This window comes from Caretta caretta, chromosome 6 (genome assembly GCF_965140235.1).
Source record: "Caretta caretta isolate rCarCar2 chromosome 6, rCarCar1.hap1, whole genome shotgun sequence".
In the NCBI taxonomy this organism is placed as follows: domain Eukaryota; kingdom Metazoa; phylum Chordata; order Testudines; family Cheloniidae; genus Caretta; species Caretta caretta.
The window spans coordinates 51,386,818-51,406,813 of record NC_134211.1 but is presented as its reverse complement, the minus strand read 5'-3'; the positions used below and the strand labels follow the sequence as shown (position 1 = coordinate 51,406,813).

Sequence of the window (19,996 nt, the reverse complement as noted above, 5' to 3'; positions counted from 1 at the left end):
GGACCAACTTTCACCAATGGAAGTGCTTCCAATAAAGGATATTACCTCACCCACCTTGTCTCTTTAATTTCCTGGGACAAGCATGGCAACAAAAACACTACAAACAATTTAGGATGCTCTGTCATTCCATTGTATTGACAGAGTTGATTGATGAAGTTACTGCCAGAGGATTTAAGCATTTTCATGCATGATAATCTCAGTTTGGATTCTTTTTCAAAGCCAGGCATGTAATATACTCAATTAGCATTATACTGTAGCATTTCCATTTTGATGGGTATTAGAAAGGAAGGTACTTCTAGGTACCCAGCATTCATCAGCTGTACCCAGATTTTTTTGTTAGCACTGCAGCCAAGTGTAATGTGCAATTATGCATTTCTACATATACTCAGTAAGGAGAGAAAAGTTTATAAAATAGACTCTGTAATAACAACAACATCATGTTTAAATTATAGTGACATGAATTACTTTGTAATACTTTAGACCCCTATAAGCCAGCAAGAGCTGAAAGGTCTATTATAGTTAATGAGGCTGGTAGATGTGGTATTATTACAGGAACAAATGAATAGATGTATGAATCACCAAAACAGAGTGCAATTTTAATGATTTTTTCTAATCTAAACCAAGACATTACCTATGTACTGAACATTTGTCGACATGAAACATGAAGTGCTACTTCAGGTATTAAATTATAGTGGTTAAGGACAAAAGTTGGACACAACAGGTATTGAAGGAAAGAATAAATAGATGGAATCCTCTGAGTGCAGTCTCAAACAGCTGCCACTCCTTGAAAAGATGCCAATAAAGCTGTTAATAATGACTTTCCTTCTGACTTCATTCTCACATGTGTCAGTTAAAAACCAACATCATTTCCACCCCTCTTAGTTTGGTAGGAGAAATGCAGAAAACAAAGACCACTTTGTGGCTGAAATCCATTTGACCCTACAGCTTTCACCTTACAATGCTCTGAAACCCGCTGTGCTGTACCCAGCACATCACCAAAGAAAATGTTCCATTTTGCCTTCACCTGGTGGAGATAATTTCAGTCAACCAGGGGTGGTTATCCCTCTTGTTCTCAAGGGAGTATCATTCACCACCTAAAGCATGATTCCTCTCTTCTTCCCATGATAAACCCGGCCTACACTGGAAAAGCAATCATGTTTGACACCTAAGCCAACAACCACTTCCCACTGCTCCTTTTGGTGGCTGGTGAACTAGACTGTGCTAAGCAAATGATGCAATTACAAAAAAGTGATCAGCCCTATTGAATGAGAGGTCATGCATGATTTTTTCAAAGAGCTATTTAATTTCTTCATATTTCTTTTCTCTTTTGTAATATTAAGCCAAAAATGAAAATATTATATTATTCTCTTCTGTTTCTTGTCCTCTTTAATTTAATGCTGGTGAAAGGTCTTGGAGATAAAGCACAGCCAGCAACACCGTGATCTTTCCTCATGTTGGCCTGCCGTTGTGAACCAACCCTGCTACTTACAGTGGCGAGAGGATAGTTCAGTATTTGTTATCCACTCTGTCTGCTGTTTGTCTTCTGGGACTGCCAGCAAGGGGGTGTGATGCTGTATATAGGAAAGATGACCATTTATATCATTAATATTACCACAGTTATACTTTGTACAAGATTTGTTGCAATTGTATGTCATGTAAGGTGTCGATGGAAAAGTTACAGTCTATCAAATATGATTATCCAGGTTAAATCCATGTATCATCTCTGTGTCTAAAGTAATGAATATTGGCCATGAGCTTGTATCTTATACCAGTGGTATTCCTGGGTAACACCCACCAGATAAGATTTACATCAAGGCTAGACAGCTATGTGTTGATGGCCCATTAAGGACACTTCACTCTAACAGTGGGCCATAGAAGAAACTCATTGCGCCCAATAAGCCTCCTTGTAGGTGCCTCAGCAGGTATATGGGCAATGGCTACCCCTGTGAGTTATCAAGCTATGTAAGAACATGTGATATGCTCATGTGACCGTGGAATCCATCCTGAGCCAGTAACTTTCCACAAATGGGGCTGTGAGCTTTGTTTGAGACAATATATGTCCAGGCACATGGCAGAGGATATTTAAAAAAAAACAACAACAACAACAATCCTGAGATATCTCTATTTTGCCTCTTTCCTGCCCTGATTCTCTGGACTATGGATTTACAACTAAAAGGAGCATTTTGAACTATAGACTGAGGACTTTCCAATCTTTTGAAAGTTACCACAGAGACTTTGCAAGACAGCAATCTATTCCATCACTGCTACAAACCTGGTATAAGAACTTTGCAATTATTTGTATGTATATAATCTATTAACCATTATTAACTCTGTTCTTCTTTTCTTTTATTATTCAACCTTTAGTTTTTATTTACTAAAGTATTGGCATCAGCATGATTATTGGGTAAGATCTGGGTTATATATTGACCTGGCTAAGTGGCTGATCTCTTGGGATTAGAAAGACCCTATATTTGGCCTATAATTGGTTTTCATTGGTCACTCATCATAAAGTCTAGTGCAGTGATGGGGTGCCGCTTGTTCAGGGAAAGCCCCTGGTGGGCCAGGCCAGTTTGTTTACAGTTTGCTGCGTCCACAGTTCGGTCGATCACAGCTCCCAGTGGCTGCGGTTCGCTGTTCTCAGCCAATGGGAGCTGCAGGAAGTAGCACAGGCCGAGGGATGTGCTGGCCACCGCTTCCCGCAGCCCCCATTGGCCTGGAGCGGCAAACTGCTGGTCTTGTGTCTGGGTGCTTAGATAAGGGCTGGAATGACTAAAGAAACTGCATTTTTGGCTTCTTGTTAACCAATGTGGTGAGACAGAAGTTTACTTTTGTTACTGGCTTTGTATAGCCTAATGATAGAATAGCCATCAATTTGGGGCAAGTCTGCCCTAATTCTCAGCAGTCTGTCCTGAATTTGGCATTCTCAGCTATGACCCATGGAGGCACGGTGACGGGGTGTCAATTAGTCCCAGTTGGATTTGTGGTCTTTGAGATAAGGACCCTTCTCCAGAACTGGACTGAGGCCACCAAATCCTTTCCTTTTATTTTCTATACAAATGTTCATAGAATAACTTCTTATAGACTGTCCAGTTTCCAATCTGGATCCAGCACAACAAGCAATGAAAGCATGCCTCTTCCCTGCTCTTTGTGCAATCAAGAAAAAGAGGGCAGCAGATGGCACATATATAGTCACATATGCCTGGGACATTATATGCAGTTCTAACCTCCAACTTTAAAAAATGATATTGAAAACCAGAGAAAATACAAAGACAGGCAACAAGAGGATACTATAGAAAGATTATAGGCTAAGAGCTAGGAGGGTAAGAGAAAGAGAAAACAAAATTAATATGTGCTGTAAAAAAGGAAGACTCAGAGGGAACATGACCAAGGTCTATAAATATTTCCAAGAAGATCATATAAATTAAGGAAGGGGATTACTATCGTTATCACAAGAGGGTAGGATAAGGAGCAGTGGCCTAAAACTGGAGAGAGAAAGTCAGTAAATAAATATATACCTATAATAAGGGATAGGCAGACTTCACGGGTTTGCAAACCATTCCAATGACATTTTGGGTTCACAGGACTCATAAAACTAGTTTGAATTTATGAATATCCCTCCCCTTCTCTGTAATTTAAGCCAATGCCTTTGCCAAGGGAGATCTAGCTTAAAAGTTGTTTCTCTAACTAAAGGGAAGCCTGTGGCTTGTCCTAAGACTAGTACAATCCCCCAAAGCTAGGCTGACACAGCAGGTCCCCAACAGCAGGACTAACCGCTATAGTTAGGGCAGCCCAAGTGTTAATGCTCCAAGACTGATCTTCTCCTGTCCCTCCTCTGGATCTGGTTAGGTACACAAGAAAGGAACTCATCTACTGCACAGCTTTTTGTCTAGTAGAGCACTGCTCTGCTCAAAACATCAGATTGGAGCTATTCATGTTCCAGTAAATCAGTGGTTCCCAAACTGTGTTCTGCAGACCACTGTTGGACAGTGGAAAGCTGGCTGGTCACATGATGCTGACTCCTTTTCCTTACTTACAGATATTACATCAGAACATTTCCCCCCATTTCTCAATCAGCTCAAATACACATAAACCGATGAGAAGGGAAGAGAGAAACATTCTTTTACAGCTTTTTTGAAGATGCTACACAGTATCTATTCCCATCTCCTTTAGAAAGCAGGTTCTAGTCCTGGAATCTTTCTCTCAAATCTGTTTACAATGATCTAGTGCCAATTTTGTACTCACCATCCTGAATCAGTCATCACTTCCTCCCAGGCTGACCAGTGAAACTGCCTATTAAGCATGCAGCATCAGTGTCGTGACATTTAATTTTATAGCAGTACTTTTATGGTCATTAAATAAGTCAATCAGAGCGGATCTAACTCTGTATTGAAGTGGAAAGACTCCCACTCACTTCTCTGGAAGTTGTAGTCAGTAAGCGGCCTTGACGCAGAGTCCAAGGGTTTTTATCTGCAGTCCTATCTGGGATCTAATGATAATTTCATATAAAGAATAAGGAAAAGTTGGAGGGATGGGGATTTCAATGCTTTGTGAACAGCGGGTTAGATATGAGAGAGAAACACGTTACAACTTTAAGTATATACTACAATGGAGTCAATTTTCAAGATATTGTATGGAGTGACTTTTCAATTAGATCATTGATTTAAAAAGAACCTAAAAACCTTTCTTCCTGAAGAAAACCGCATTTGGTGTGGTGCTTTTTGACATGTGTAAGATCTTTCAGGGAATGACTGGCTTTGGGTATTTTCATTTATTCTTTAATATGGTAGCCAGAGAAGTTCTGGCTCCCCACATGTTGTTACCACTGGCTCAGTGAAATTGGAATTAAGTTCTGTAGTGTCTATTTTAGTCTAGTCTATATAACTTCTTATACTTAATATTGCCACTGTACCCAAAGAGTAAAATGATAGTCCTTTGCTTCTTTATTCCTTAGCCTCACTGCTGAGACTTCCCTGTTGTAATGGTTTTCTCCTGTCCACTGGAAACTGACCCACAAATGCTAAATCATATGACTAGGTAGTAATGAATTTTAGCTCTTATGGACCTGTTTCATTTGAACCAATGGACTGTAATTTGAACCATGTTAACTAACTATCTCTGTAGCTTATTCCCAATCCTTTGAGCCACCAAGTCCTCCCCTCAATATGTCATGATGAGAGGAACTGGAGCAAAGATCAGACTTAAGGATGGACTTACACTGGTGAAGGATCAGAGGCTCAGAAATGCAAGCAATGGGCTGGTTGCTAATGGGTAAACATCAGTACCTCCACATGCAGCATGTTTAATGAAGCTCTTTTTCTTATAACTCTGCTTGCTTGAGCCATTATTTAGTGCTGATGAAACAGAGAAGAGTCTCTTCCTTCAAGTCCTCTTTGTCAGCTATGTTTCATTTTAGAATTCCATCCCTTCATATCACCCAGACATAGACCTTCTGCTGTTCTCAATTAGACAGGGTCCTGCTACCACTGTTGTCCTTTGAAGGCAACATATCAGAAACTAATTTTTAGACTCTCCATGGTTCTAAAAAAAGGTAAAATTCTCAAAAACCTGTAAGTGACTTAGGAGGTCACATCCCATATTAAAAGTGACTTAGGCTCCTAAATGCATAAGTCCCATTGACTTTCAGTAAGACTTTAGCTCTTCAATGTCTAACTCACTTCAGAAAAAGGGAATTAAGCTTCTCTCTAAGGGTACGTCTACACTGGCAGAGTTACAGTGCTGGCAGTTACAGTGCCACTCAGAGAGTGCTGAAGGGAAACCGCTGTTGTGTGGTCACACTGTCAGCTGCCTATGCAATGGCACGTTCACACTTGAGGCACTTGCATCGGTATTTGGAGTGGTGCACTCTGGGCAGCCATCCCACAGAGCATCTCTTCCTCTTCTGCCGCTAAGAGTTGTGGGAAGGTAGAGAGGGGTCATGGGGCATCCTGGGTCCTATCCCAATGCCCCATGATGCATTGCTTCCATCTGCATTTGGCACCATCTTGGTGGCCTTATAATCATTCCTGTCCACACGTGTTCTACAGGCTGTGTTCATTATAGAAGATATCTCATTGCTGAGGGTGAGCAGGGAATCAAGGGAGGGTCTTCTTCAAGACTGCGGCTTCTGCCCTGGCCCTTATGTGGCTCACATGTGTGCAGCTATGGTTCTCCCCCTCCCCCTGCCCACCCCGTGATGGCAGAGTGGCATGGGAAAGTTACCTGTAATGGGACAAGAAACAAAGCAGCTCTGTCAAAGAACCTGCAGTAGTGAATTCCCCAGTGTCTCCATGAGAGTTTTGTGGAGATCTCTGAGGCAGATTCCCGTGAAGTGAGGGAGTCAATCAACACCCTGTTCCGCCACTCAGACTAGGCATGTAGTGGTACACACATCATACAGACACAAGCCTTCTTTCTGCAACCCTCCTGCCCCCAACAACTCGCTTCAGCGATTCCCAATATCAAAGCCACTTACCAGGGACCTCCTCTCCTGTTTGCGCTTCACCAAGCTCCAACAGCTATGACTGGCTAGCCTCCTCTGGGGTAGAAAAGAGCTCCTGGCTGCATGCATCTCTGACCTCCAAGTCATCCTCTGCCTCTGGGTCCCCCTCCCCCTCCACATCCTCATCCAAGATTTCCTCCTCCTGGCTCGGTCCACTCTCAACTGGTATGTGTGCCACCCAAGTATCCACAGTGGCCGTTGCAGTGGAGGTGGGGTCACCACCGAATATCACATCCAGCTCTTTGTAGAACCAGCAGCTTGTGGGCGCAGCACCAGGGTGGGGGTTTGCCTCCCACACCTTGTGGTAGGCGTTCCACAGTTCCTTCACTTTGACCCTGCACTGCAGTGTGTCCCGGTCATGGCCTGTCATAAATATAAAGGAAAGGGTAAACACCTTTAAGATCCCTCCTGGCCAGAGGAAAAATCCTTTCACCTGTAAAGGGTTAAGAAGCTAGGATAACCTCGCTGGCACCTGACCAAAATGACCAATGAGGAGACAAGATACTTTAAAAAGCTGGAGGGAGGGAGAGACAAAGAGTCTGTCTGTGTGATGCTTTTGCCGGGGACAGAACAGGAACGGAGTCTTAGAATTTAGTAAGTAATCTAGATAGATATGCATTAGATTATGATTTCTTTAAATGACTGAGAAATTAAGCTGTGCTGAATGGAATGGATATTCCTGTCTGTGTGTCTTTTTGTAACCTAAGGTTTTGCCTAGAGGGATTCTCTATGTTTTGAATCTAATTACCCTGTAAGGTATTTACCATCCTGATTTTACAGAGGTGATTCTTTTTTACTTTTTACTTCTATTAAAATCCTTCTTTTCAGAAACTGAATGCTTTTTCATTTTTCTTAAGATCCAAGGGTTTGGGTCTGTGTTCACCTATGCAAATTGGTGAGGATTTTTACCAAACCTTCCCCAGGAAGTGGGGTGCAAGGGTTGGGAGGATTTTGGGGGGAAAGAAGTTTCCAAACAACACTTTCCTAATAAATAAACCCAGATAAATGTTTGGTGGTGGCAGTGGAAGTCCAAGGGCAAAGGGTAAAATAGTTTGTACCTTGGGGAAGTTTTAACCTAAGCTGGTAAAGATAAGCTTAGGAGGTTTTCATGCAGGGCCCCACATCTGTACCCTAGAGTTCAGAGTGGGGAAGGAACCTTGACATGGCCTTTCTGTCATACATCAAGAAATCTGTCCATAGGTATCATAATTCCTATGGCTGGAGCACAGCTGGGACTGGACAGCTTCCTCTCCTGAAATGCTGATGAGGTCCAGCAGCTCGGCATTGCTCCAAGCGGGGGATCGCTTGGTGCATGGAGCAGGCAGGGTCACCTGGAAAGATGCGCTGAGGCCACTGCCTGCATCACTGAGAAAACAGGAAGGGGACTTTCAAAATTCCCAAGGAATTTAAGGGGTGGGGCTCATGGTTGGTCACATGGGGGCAGAGCAGTAGAGTTCAAATCAAGGACCAGAGAGGCGAGAACAGGCATTGTGGGATACCTCCCAGAGGCCAATCGCAGCACTGTGATTGATCAGGGTGTCTACACTGGCACTGCGGCACTGTACCCCCAGCGCAGAAAACTATACGCCTCTCGTTGGGGTGGGTGTTTTTATAGCACTGCAACTGAGCATTTCTGCGCACTAAGTGTCTTGGCAGTGTGTACACCTCGGAAGTTACAATGTAGAAAGCTGCTTTACTATGCAGAAACTTGCCAGTATAGACAAGGCCTGATGTACTCCAGAACTACAGGCTGAAAACTTTCAGCACAAAAGATTCAAGAAGGCTCAACCTGAAAAGCCACCTTACAGTATACAGACATTTTAGCAACAGCCAAAGAGAACTATTTCTACCAGTTGCCTGGAGCACAAGTGCATGCATCTCAGAATGTATGTTTTCATTTTTAATTGGAATTGTTATTCAATAAGTGTTCGTCTTAAAATAACAAAATAATTACAGGTATTTGAGAAGTGAAAGAAAAACTCCTCTGTACACACAGCAAGCCTGTGGTGCAGCACTTTCTGTACTAAGATGGATTTCAAGTTGTCCATTGTGATTTTTCTATTTTTATAATCAGTCTTGACTGTCAGAATAGCTAACTGTCCCAGCTCCGGGACACATGTTTCTCCTCACAATAAAATGAGAAACAAATAGTACAAAGAGCAAAGAAGAAACTTTATTTATTTTTATTTATTTTTTCCCCCATGCATTGGAAGCTTGGTCCCTGGAATTTTGTTGCTTTCTTTCTATGATGTGCCTTCACTGTACTTTGGGGAATGAAAATACTCACTGTCTCTATTTCTTTTAAATTAAATCTTTTAAAGAATGTCTTACATCCCCCTCACACACACAATAATAATAGCATCTTCATCAGTAATCATGTTGAGGGAGGAAAGGTTGCCAAAGGCAGAAGTTTAAAAATAGCAATATTATTGAGAGACATTTTTAAGTAGCATTTCTCTGATCCCAAGTTACTGTCTTTGCTTTCTGTCTATTTCACACCACTTACATAAATAAACAAGTTGATGTTTTATTGCTAGGAAGCATGGATCATGTGAAAAAATGGGTATTATTAATAGCATCAACTTATTGAACAAGAAATGTATTAAAGATATGATTAAATAATAATACCTTACCTTACTGAAATGCCTTCCATTCTGAAGGATCCCAAAGCTCTATATAAACCTATCTATCTGCTATATAGGGAAAACATTATAGTGTGCTATGGTATGAAGGGTTTATTGGTATTTGTCTGAGATGGCTGTAACCCAAATGAGTTGCAATAAAACCATCATCCATGAGGTGGGAGGGTCCCAGAGCTCAGGCTTCAGCTTGAGCACAAATGTCTACACCACAATTAAACAGTCCTGTAGCCTTAGCCCCACAAGCCCAAGTCCGCTGACACAGGCCAGCTGTGGGCGTTTAATTGCAGTGTAAATATACCCTTTGGGTCCAACTTCAGAGGACTCAGCAGAAGTCATAAATTCCAAGGCCAGAAGGGACCATTGTCATCATCTGGTCTGACCTCCTGTATAGCACAGGCCACAGAACTTCTCCAAAATAATTCCTAGAGTATGGTGGGTTTTTTGTGGGGTTTTTTTTTGGGGGGGGGGAGGAGATTCAAAGTGATCTAAATTGGATCCTTCTAAAATCCTTTTAAAATAACCAAATAGCTTTCTATGCATAGCAGTGCCATGACTTTAAATCTGTTATTTCAGGCTCTTCCAGGGCTAGAAGCAAAGGCCAGAGGAGCTGGGAGTCTTCCCGTTCAAACTGAATAATGCTCCCACTTCTAGCCGTGCAGGGCTGTGAGATAATGGGCTTCAGATTTTGCCATTTTTACATATAGGAAACCCAGCAATGGCCCATGGACGAATCTTGACCACCTCAGGATAATGTTGAGGGAAAATATCCCTTTGACTGAAGAAAAAGGAAACATTTCTCCAGCCAATTGATTTTAAAAGAAATGTTAAGTGTTTGGAGCTTCTCAGGAGATTAGAATTATTGCTTCATTCCCAGGATGGTGGACTAGTGTGCAGAGCATCAGTGTAGCATAATAATATACTTGAGCACGGTAAAAATACATAAAAGGAGCAATCATTTCACCCATCACTGAATTATAACCACGTGATCTGAGGTGGATTTGCTAATTATTTAACAGTGACAACCAGACTACATTACAGTTTAGACAGAGCAAGAAGTGAAGAATGGTATATCCAACTGAAACTAGAGAGGGAGAATTTAGGCCCTAATTCTGCAAAGCACTTAGCCTGTGCTTAAAATTAAGCACGTGAATAAGTCCCATTGACTTCAAGTAAAATTAAGCACATATTTTCATACTTTGCTGAATCAGGGATTCGCCTGGGTGGAAAGTAATTGCCAAGTTAGATTTTGTTCAGGCCTAGGGGTTAACATCCCTATTCTTAGAAAAATGTCATGTGATCTGTAATGATCATTAGCACTCAGGGATTCCTTGTGACATTTGCTCGGAAATACAGTAGGATATCTTCAGCAACACCACACATCGGCTTCTATGATGACTGAGCACTTAAATTCTCAGAGTATCTCTACAGAGTCACCTACACCACTTCCTGTAGCAATTAAATGTTCAGAGGCAGGGGGCTCCCTTCCAATTACTGGCCCAGCTGAACCCTTTTTAGACTCAGCATCATGCAACAGCTTTAGATCTGTCTGTTTGCAACTGAGATATTTAATATTCTGTAAGTGCTGTTTTGTGCATGGAAGTAATGCCCAGCCAGTGCACGGTTTCCCTTCAGTTCACTGATAATAATGTACTCTTCAGGCAGTGAATTTCTGTGGCAGTTGATTACTGCACATCTGAGGTGCTCAGTAAAGGCAATCAGACTTCCTGCTTTTCCTGTATAGTACCATCCAAGGCATGCAATAACCATTCAGAAACGGACTACCTGCTGAGCCTTATTGCTTAATTAAGTATTGTTTGAGTGTTAAATATTAAACAGCGTGTAATATTTAAGAGCTTTATTCATGTTCTAATGCTCACCATTCATAAAAACACAGAAAGTTAGCCATATAGCAGTGCACAGGACAATGATCAGCCATATCCAAAAAGCCATATGGTGACTTGGAATTTCCCAAGTAAGACACTTTGTAAAAGGGTGGCTGCTGCAAAAGGCTCATACCCAAGAGATGCCTGATTTCCAAACTCTGGGAGCATAAATTAAATACTGTGAGTTAATTAAGAAAAACACCATTTAGAAGTCCAATCGAAAGGCCTGTAGAGCTATTAAAAACCTATATATTCCATGATCAGTATTTAAAGCCCATTTCCATAGGCGTATTTACATATAGCATCCCACAGAATGCTCCCAGTTGTGGCATTCTATAGCTGTAAGCTGTATTTATGTGCAGTTCTACTAATCCCTGGTCCCAGAGCTGCCTGCAGTCTGTAGAAACACTTTGTCTCTGTAGACAAGTCCTTGTAAATCTCTTCTTGTCGAAGGATTTAGTTCACTGATTGTCAGCCATGAGATACTTCATAAAACAACTCACAGAGGAATATAGCCTTCTGCTTTTGCCTTTTACTGGCTAGGTTGTTACACTAGATAACCTTTTAATGACTGTATTCCATTTTAACTTGACTCCAGAGAGAGAATAAAAAGAAAGGAAAGCTCCTTCCTTATTGCTATGCATTTTTCATATTGCATCTAGAGCAGCAGATTAGTAAAGATTGATCAGGGTGATTTTTTACTCTGAAATGCCAGTATCCTATATCATGGAAAGTGGCATGGTACTCCCAGAAGGGGTTTGGGGGATGTAGGAACTGTCAGGCACATCGCTCTAGTAGTTAGCGTTCTCTGTTTCTCCAAACACCTTCACTCCTTTAACTTGGGCACATCCACGCCTGGGAAAAGAATGTGTGTCAGGAAAATTAAATTCCCAATGCCAAGACTGTAATTTAGCATTTTCTTTAAAATAAATTAGAGATAGGCCTTGTAACAGTAGCTATCAAAAGCATGCAGAGCAGCAGCATCAACCAGGTTTCCCCTTATTTGGTGGGTGTCAATAAGGTGTGGCTCTCATCAGAACATCTTTGTACAAATAAACCTTCCCACAAGCTGGACCACCCATTGCTGTGTCCCTATCAAATCTAATGACAGATCAACCTAGTCACCTTTTGAGCTACACCTGCCTCAATCCCTCAGAATCCATCCTATTTTCCAGTTTCATTATTAAAACCATACACAGAAACCCCTACCCTCATTTGTGATCAATCACCTCCTCCACCAGTACGTGTGTGAAACCTTGAAGAGTACATCATCCATACTAGATTCCAAAATTAGGCGAGGCAAATTCTGGTACCTAATAGACTGGGAAGGATATGGCCCATAAAAGCATACATGGGAGCTTATAAAAACATTCACAGCCCTGCTCTGCTGAAGGTGTTCCACAAAAGCACCCTGAGAAACCTGGTCTGGCACTTCCCCAAAGACACCCCAAGGGGAGGGAATATGGTCATGACCCCACGGGTCTCAGATCTGGGTTCCCCATTGTCTAATGCTTCCCTGCTCTCACCCAGTGACTCACTACCAACCAGCTGGGTGGAGAAGCCATAAAACCTGAAGCTACATCAGGGAAGCTCCCTTTGGTCCCTGTATGGAGGAACACAAGGACCTATTTAAACCCAAAGAGAGGCACAGGAAGTTGTCCGCACAACTGGCACTACCTGACTGCTGCTTGGACCCCTTGCCTGGCTGGCACTACAGACTCTGAGCTGCCTTGGTATCCTGACTTTGGCCTGAATCCTGGTGACCCAAACAGTGCCTGACCCCAGATGGTTTAGTCTGACTGGCTCCTGTCTGATTCCAGTATCCTGACCTTGACCTGACTTCATAGAATTGTAGGACTGGAAGGGACCTTGAGAGGTCATCTAGTCCAGTCCCCTGCATTCATGGCAGGACTGAGTATTATCTAGACCATCCCTGGCAGGTGTTTGTCTAACCTGCTCTTAAAAGTCTCCAAGGAGATTCCACAACCTCTTAGGCAATTTATTCCAGTGCTTAACCACCCTGACAGTTGTGACAATGTCCAACCTAAACCTCCCTTGCTGCAATTTAAGCCCATTGCTTCTTGTCCTAACCTCAGAGGTTAAGAACAATTTTTCTCCTTCCTTCTTGTAACAGCCTTTTATGTATTTGAAAACTGTTATCATGTCCCCTCTCAGTCTTCTCTTTTCCAGACTAAACAAACCCAGTTTTTTCAATCTTCCCTCATAGGTCATGTTTTCTAGACCTTTAATCATTTTTGCGTCTAGTGGTCCGATAGCACCCGATCCCATTTGGATTAGTTTTACTGGCTCCTGCCTGATTCCCAATAACCTGAATATGACTCTTTTGAACTAGATTGCTAACCACTCAAGCTGGCCACCTACATCCCAGTCCATACACTTGAGACCTGCTAGACACCCCTTATCCTTGTTTGCACTGCAAACCAGCATGGATACAAGCTAACATATGTACTTAACCACCCAGGCATGCTAGCTTCCTTACCCTCTGTACACCTTGTGATGTGTGCTTTAGGGACCTAAGTGTGGACAATAGGGGGGTTATGAGACAAACCTACTCAAGGACACATGTCAAGTTGCTAATGGAGACGTACCCTTGGAAAACTCAAACACATTTCTGTGTCAATGGCTGTCCCTTGTGGTTAGCCATAAGAGCTGGAAGCTTAATATTCTTTTAAATGAAAGCTTCAGGTCTTCAGTAACTGGTGGCCAGCACAGCGGGGGGGATCATCAAGAGGCTGCAGTAACATGTTGAGGGCCACAGGTGGCTGACAGGCCATGAGCTATGTATCATAGAGTTAGGCTGTCATTCAGGGTCTGCTTTTGCATGTTTTATTTATGGCAGCTGGTATCTTTGTGTATAGTAACTGCAGATGGGACTTGTAAAGAGTGATTTTGTCCTACTCAACAACTGAAAATGGCATTATTAATGCAAAGATTGCATTATTATATTTTGTATAATGCTTCAGCTTTATTTGACTATTGGTAATACGTTCTGATGAGGGCAGAACTAACAATGGTGGAGTTAAAAGGATGCTGGGCTCAGCCAAATCATCTCAACTTATACTAGCCAGCAAATGTTTTGTACTTTACAAGTCACTAAAAATGTACATGAAAAAAAGTTTCTCTATAAATCTACCACTCATGGTTGAAAATAGACTTTATTGTTGCTATGTGTATCTAATATTGAGAGACAAGGTGGGTGAGGTAATATCTGTTATTGGATCAACTTCTGTTGGTGGAAGGGAGAAAATTCTAGCTAATGCAGAGCTCTTCTTCAGGTCTGGAGAAGGTAACCAGAGTTTCACAGATAAATACAAGTTGGAACAGGTTGCTAAGCATAAATAGTTAATGCATGTTGTAGGAGACGACTTAAGATGAAATGGACACGTAATACCTCTGCAGTCATAAGTCAATGGAGAGTTAGTAGGAGTAGGGTTTGTTACAAATTGTTGTAGTGATTTATAAAACTACTCTAAGGGCAAGTCTATGCTACAAAATTAAGTTGACCTATGTTACGTGGACGTACAGCCACAGCAGTAATTAAATTGCTTTTGCATGTCCACACACTCCTTGTGTTGGCAGTGCGCATCCTCACCAAGGGCACTTGCACCGATTTAACTGTCAGTGTGGTATATTGTGGGACAGCTTTTGAAAGGCGGAAACAGTCAACGTAAGCAATGAAGTGTCTACACTGACACGGCATCAACCTAAGTGCTACACCTCTCATGGAGGTGGAGTTATTATGTCGTGTAGGGGGTGAGTTACATCGGTGGGAGCTACATTGTAGTGTAGACGCTTACATAATTAGGTCAATGTAAGCAGCCTTATGTCAACCTAACTCTGTAGTGTAGACCAGGCCCGAGCCCATGTTTTTTGGTGTCTAGCAGAGATATGGATTTAAGTTCCCACGCATGTCTTTTGAAGATGCTGTGCAGGTTCGCTTTGCATATTATAATATATATTATATATAGTATTGACTATTCCTTATAATATTGTTGTTTGTTTCCTCCCAGAACATTAGCTAGGAGCACAGCAATTGTTCCCCATAAGAAAGAGAGCTGGGTAGACAGAAGAAAAAAAGGATCTGTAACAATTTTTGTGAATAACACCCACTTTAGTGATATTCATGACCTCTTTCTTCATCTATCCATGAGCATTCAGGTAAGCAAGTTTTTATATGCAAGAATGTTTGTGGATATTAATATCACAAGTACTAGTGTGTATAAAATATTCATCAGATTATTTGCATTAGAAATGCTCTCTCAGCCACTTTGAATATAATGTTTTATTATTCACACAGTGGTTTTACTGAACAACTACAGATATTCAAGGGTAATTTGTGAACAAAAAGAAAGGACTCCTGTTTATAAAGTTTGTCATCCAATCAGGGAATAAAACGAATATCATGTGACTTAGATGACTCACCAGATGGCGTGAATAACTAGAAAATGCTCATAGTGACCAAACAACTATCCTGTCACAAGAAACCAAAGAATGAATTTGTTTTGTTGATTGATCTCTTGTTGTTTCCTGTCTCCATATAACGATCCTGATCAAACAACTGGGCAAAATAACAGGCTTGGAGTGGTATATATGTGATTATCACAACTTTGATGAATTAAAAAGAGTAGGCCTCTGGCTTTTTGTATCAGGTTTCTAGGACAGGAGTGATAAAATCTCATATTATACAAAATCCTTATAATAACAAAAAATATGTTTCTGCCTTGTAAAGACAGACTGTCAAGCAGAAGTTGTAATTGAACCAAGATCATTTACATATATATTAATCCATATTAGACCATATGAATCATTCAGCTCAGTTAAGAGAATGATCATCATCCAATTACTCTGCTCGCTTAATCCAAGTAAGTTTATAACTTCAGTTGTGGTGTATGTTCCATATATATCCATCTTGAGTGGACCAGGTTTGAAATAATTAGATAGAGACTACAGTAACTGGGTCTTTTGTTTTAATTTTGTTGCAGGTGGGCCCACGAAGCAAAGTCTAGATCTTCAGTTAAATTCTCACCGAAGTTCATGGATGAGAAAGTGATATTTGAATCTGAGGTTTTGCTTCAGACCTGTAGTAGGGGTCTAACACACAGGAGTGACGGGAAAAGGCTGGACTTTGTTTGCTGGCTCCAGTTATAGGATATGGGTCAAGGTGGAAGAGGTGACTACCCCTGTCACATGAGTATAATCAGTCTCCACCAAGTCCAGTGGCTTCTGTTACAAGGCGTGTCACTAATTTATACTAAAGATACTGCTAAAATAGAACCATAGATGATCTTTTCAGTACCATTCCTCTTGTTCAAGGACACGCTGCTGGTGAGCTAGGTTGATCTGCTTTGGTTCAATAAGCTGGTCATCCATCAATAGACCTGGACAGGGTTGTTGAGGGGACCCCATTTTTTCCTCTCTTCATTTTCACAATCAGTCACCAGTTTGGATAGCAAGGTTGATAAAAGCATTCTGGCCTGCAGGATTCTCTACCCAGGCTAACTTATCCTTAGCTTTCCTCCCGCAGACCCCATTGGAACTGGTATCACTGCACTGCCTCACTCCATTCAGTGTCCATGACAAGCCGTGGAAGTGCACTGCGTGAGACGCAATGATGCCTGTCCCTGCTGAAGCTTCTTTAAAGTGCTTTCTGCCAAGTGGGCACAATGAGGGTTATCATTAACTGACAGTATTTCCTGAAGAAAAGTGTCCCAGTTTATCAGCACTTGTCTGTGGCCCTTCAGCAAGGGGAAAGGCCCAATCCAAAGCTTCCCCAGACAGTAAACTAGATTCAGGTGTACTTTGTGCTGTTCTAGAGGCATAGGCCTGGTGACAGAGTGAGAACTGGAGGCAGCACTGATTCATAAAATCCTGGAACGACTGAAGATTAAAATCAAATTGTTCCAGCAGGAGTTTCGAGGTACTCTGCTCAGGTCATGCCCACAGCATTGTATTCTCATTGCAGAGTTGGCTTACCTGCTTTTGCAACAGTCTCAGTGGTCAATTGTGCAACTCAAGCCTGTAGTGGTTGATTGTCTGCCTGGAGACAGGTGGCCCACTCAGGCAAGCCCGGTTCTTCTTGAAGCTGAGGTTGACCAATTGGCTCCATTCTCATTCTTTTGCTGGGCCCATCTCTTGTGGATGCAGTCCAAACAAGTTGTCAGGATCAGGATGTAGGCAGCGGGGTCTAGTGATCAGCGATTTCATTCAGCAGAGTCATGTTCATGTTACCAGTAATCAGGCAGTAGTCAAACTAATCCAGATGGGGACAGGTTCTTTTTGGGTTACCAAAAGTCAGGTCAAGGTCAGGATATTGGAAATTCAGCATGTCAGAGTCCGTAGCATCTGGCAAGGGACCTGAGCAGCAGCTAGGTAGTGACTGTGCCTCTCTTTGGGTTTAAACAGGAAGCCCTGACCAATCAGAGGCCGCAGTGTTCCTCTAGTCCAGGCCCAAGGGAAGCCTCCCTGATGTAGCTTCAGGTTTCATGGTCTCTCCACCCTTGGTTGCTTGATAGCGAGCTGCTGGGTGAGAGCAGGATGACATCAGTTAACTTAGAACCCTCAGGTTCAAGACCCACAGAGTCATGACACTGAGTGTCAGTAGTCCTCCACACCCATTCCCACAATGCCCTAAACTCTTTTCTTCCTGACCTTCACTAAGTCTAAGGTGCCTGAAATGGGGAAAGTAGTACAGTTGTGTTTTATTGACTTCCAAAAAGGATTTGACAGAATCTACCACTACAAATTGCTCAATATATTAAGATCTATAGGGATTGATGGATATGAACTCTGAGTAATAAAACAATTATATTGGAATCAGCAGGTGATTATAATGGGAGTTGAAAATGAAAATCTAATAGAGATCAAGACAGGAGTGAGACAAGGTTGTATAATGTCACCAACTTCATTCAACATTTATAGCAAGTGTTTGATTAAATTAATCAAAGAAAGAGAAGAAGGTATTAAGATAAATGAAAAATGGGTGAATAACATTTGCTATGCAGATGCCAGTGCTGTTGGCAGATTCAGAATAAAGTCTAATGAAGTTAGTAGAGATTATATATGAATATGGTCTAGCGCTGAATGTGGAACAGACAAAAACTATGGTGGTATGCGATGATGCTGGGAAAACATGCTAGATTCCAATGAATGACACAGCCATACAGCAAGTGAGAAATTATTGTTGCTTAGGAAGCATCATTACAGAAGATGGAAGATCAGATACTGAAGCCAGCACCAGAATAACAAGACAAGAAAACGTTCTGAAAGAATAAACATCTGGTGAGAAAGGACATAATTCTGAAGACTTAATTCCAACCCTGAAAAACTTAAATTTGGTCTCTGTTAAATTATGGCTGTGAAACATGGACATTCAAATAATCAAAAATGGGGGAACCACAAACACCTGAACCATGGCCCCACCCCTCATGCCACCCCTTTACCCCGAGTCCCCACCCTCACACTGCCCATCCCTCCCAAGACCCACCCCCATGCCGCCCCTTCCGTGAGGCCACGTCCCCACACCACATCTTCCCCCGAGACCCCACCCCCCACGTGCTCCTCTCCACTCCATCCCCCTCATCGTTTGCCCTTACACCAGTAAAAAGTGACGGGATCATGGCCCCCGCCCCACCATTCCGACACCCCTGTATTGCAGGTAGTAGCATGCTGCACAGACCACATCAGAATAGCTTTCCACTGCATTCTTTACAGATCGCTACAGGTGACAATGGATCCAGCTCCACAAGCAGCTGCTTGGCCTGCCGAGAATACCTGAGGTACTAGTCACTGTCTGAGTGGAGTGCAGCACCCTCCATGATTCTGGCCAGAGTGGCAGACACTTTAACCTGTAAAGGCAAATTTCATGGAGGCTAGGGTAGACTCGCATTCAATGCATTGCACAACACTTGAGTTTCCTGTTCAGGAAGGCCAAGGACTCAGACAGTTCCGGGGTGCTCACTGTAGAAGCCCCTTCCCTAAGGAGCTTGAACAGGTGCTGTCAAGGCCCCCAGTATTGAACGTGGCTCATGATTCCCTCCTCAACTCAGCCAATCTCATTGTCTGACAAGACAGTGATGAGGGCCAGACTGAGGAGGCAGCAGGGACTGTGGAGGCCCCCCCAAAAAACCTGGAGGGTGAGGAGGGGGTTATTCTGCAGCTTTATCCAGTGCTTTATCAGTGCTACCTGAAGCCACTCCACTGTGATGCCCCATACCCACACCAAACTCCTCCAACTTTCTTAGCCCCTGCTCTGTTCCACCCCAAAATGGCCGTCACCTGAGACAGAGGGTACATCTATATGGCAAAGCAAACAAACAAAAAGCATGGCAGCAAGTCTCAGAGCCTGGGTCTACAGACTCATGTTACAGCTTGAAAAATAGCAGTGTAGATATTCTGGCTCAGGCTGGAGCTGGTGTTCTGAAACTCATCATCTCCCTGGGTTTCAGACCCCAGCCAGAATGTCTACACATCTACTTTTAGTACCATCGGGAAAGCCCAGATCAATAGATCCAAGTCTGAGAATCACTGCTGTGGGAGTTTTTTGTTTGGTTGGTTTTTGGGGGTAGGTGGTTCTACCTAGACATACCCTGGGTTACAAATCAATGATTTTATTGATTTTTGAGAAACTACAGTTACAAAGTCTGTGCGTGGGATTCTTATGCAATTTTTTTAAAAGTTTGCAAAGTAAAAATCAGTCTGCCCCCATGTCTGTCTATTTCTCCGTCCCCTGTCAGGCAGTGATGGTTCTAGGGCCACACAACCTAGAGGGTGGGGGCGGAGAGTGGCTAAAAAGGTCATTCTTGTGGAAGCGGGAACACTTGTCAAGAGAATTTACAGTTCTCTCAGGAAAGGGTAGTTACAACATTGCTTTCTTCCTATCTCTGTGAAGTTTGCAAAGTTAAAGTGTCTGTCACTGCTCTTTTCCCTCTCCCCACATAAGCTGGGCTGAGTAA

At 42.5% G+C, this 19,996-nt stretch overlaps 1 long non-coding RNA gene across 1 annotated transcript in view; it reads right to left on the bottom strand.

The window, feature by feature from the left end:
• Positions 1-662: 662 nt before the first annotated feature.
• LOC142072526 (uncharacterized) overlaps positions 663-19,996 on the bottom strand; it is a 50,655-nt gene continuing 31,321 nt past the window's right edge. The window contains exons 2-3 of the long non-coding RNA XR_012668927.1: positions 6,473-6,862; positions 663-1,571 (exon numbers count right to left, since the gene is read on the bottom strand). This is a non-coding gene — a long non-coding RNA (uncharacterized LOC142072526). The remainder of the gene's footprint in view (positions 1,572-6,472; positions 6,863-19,996) is intronic.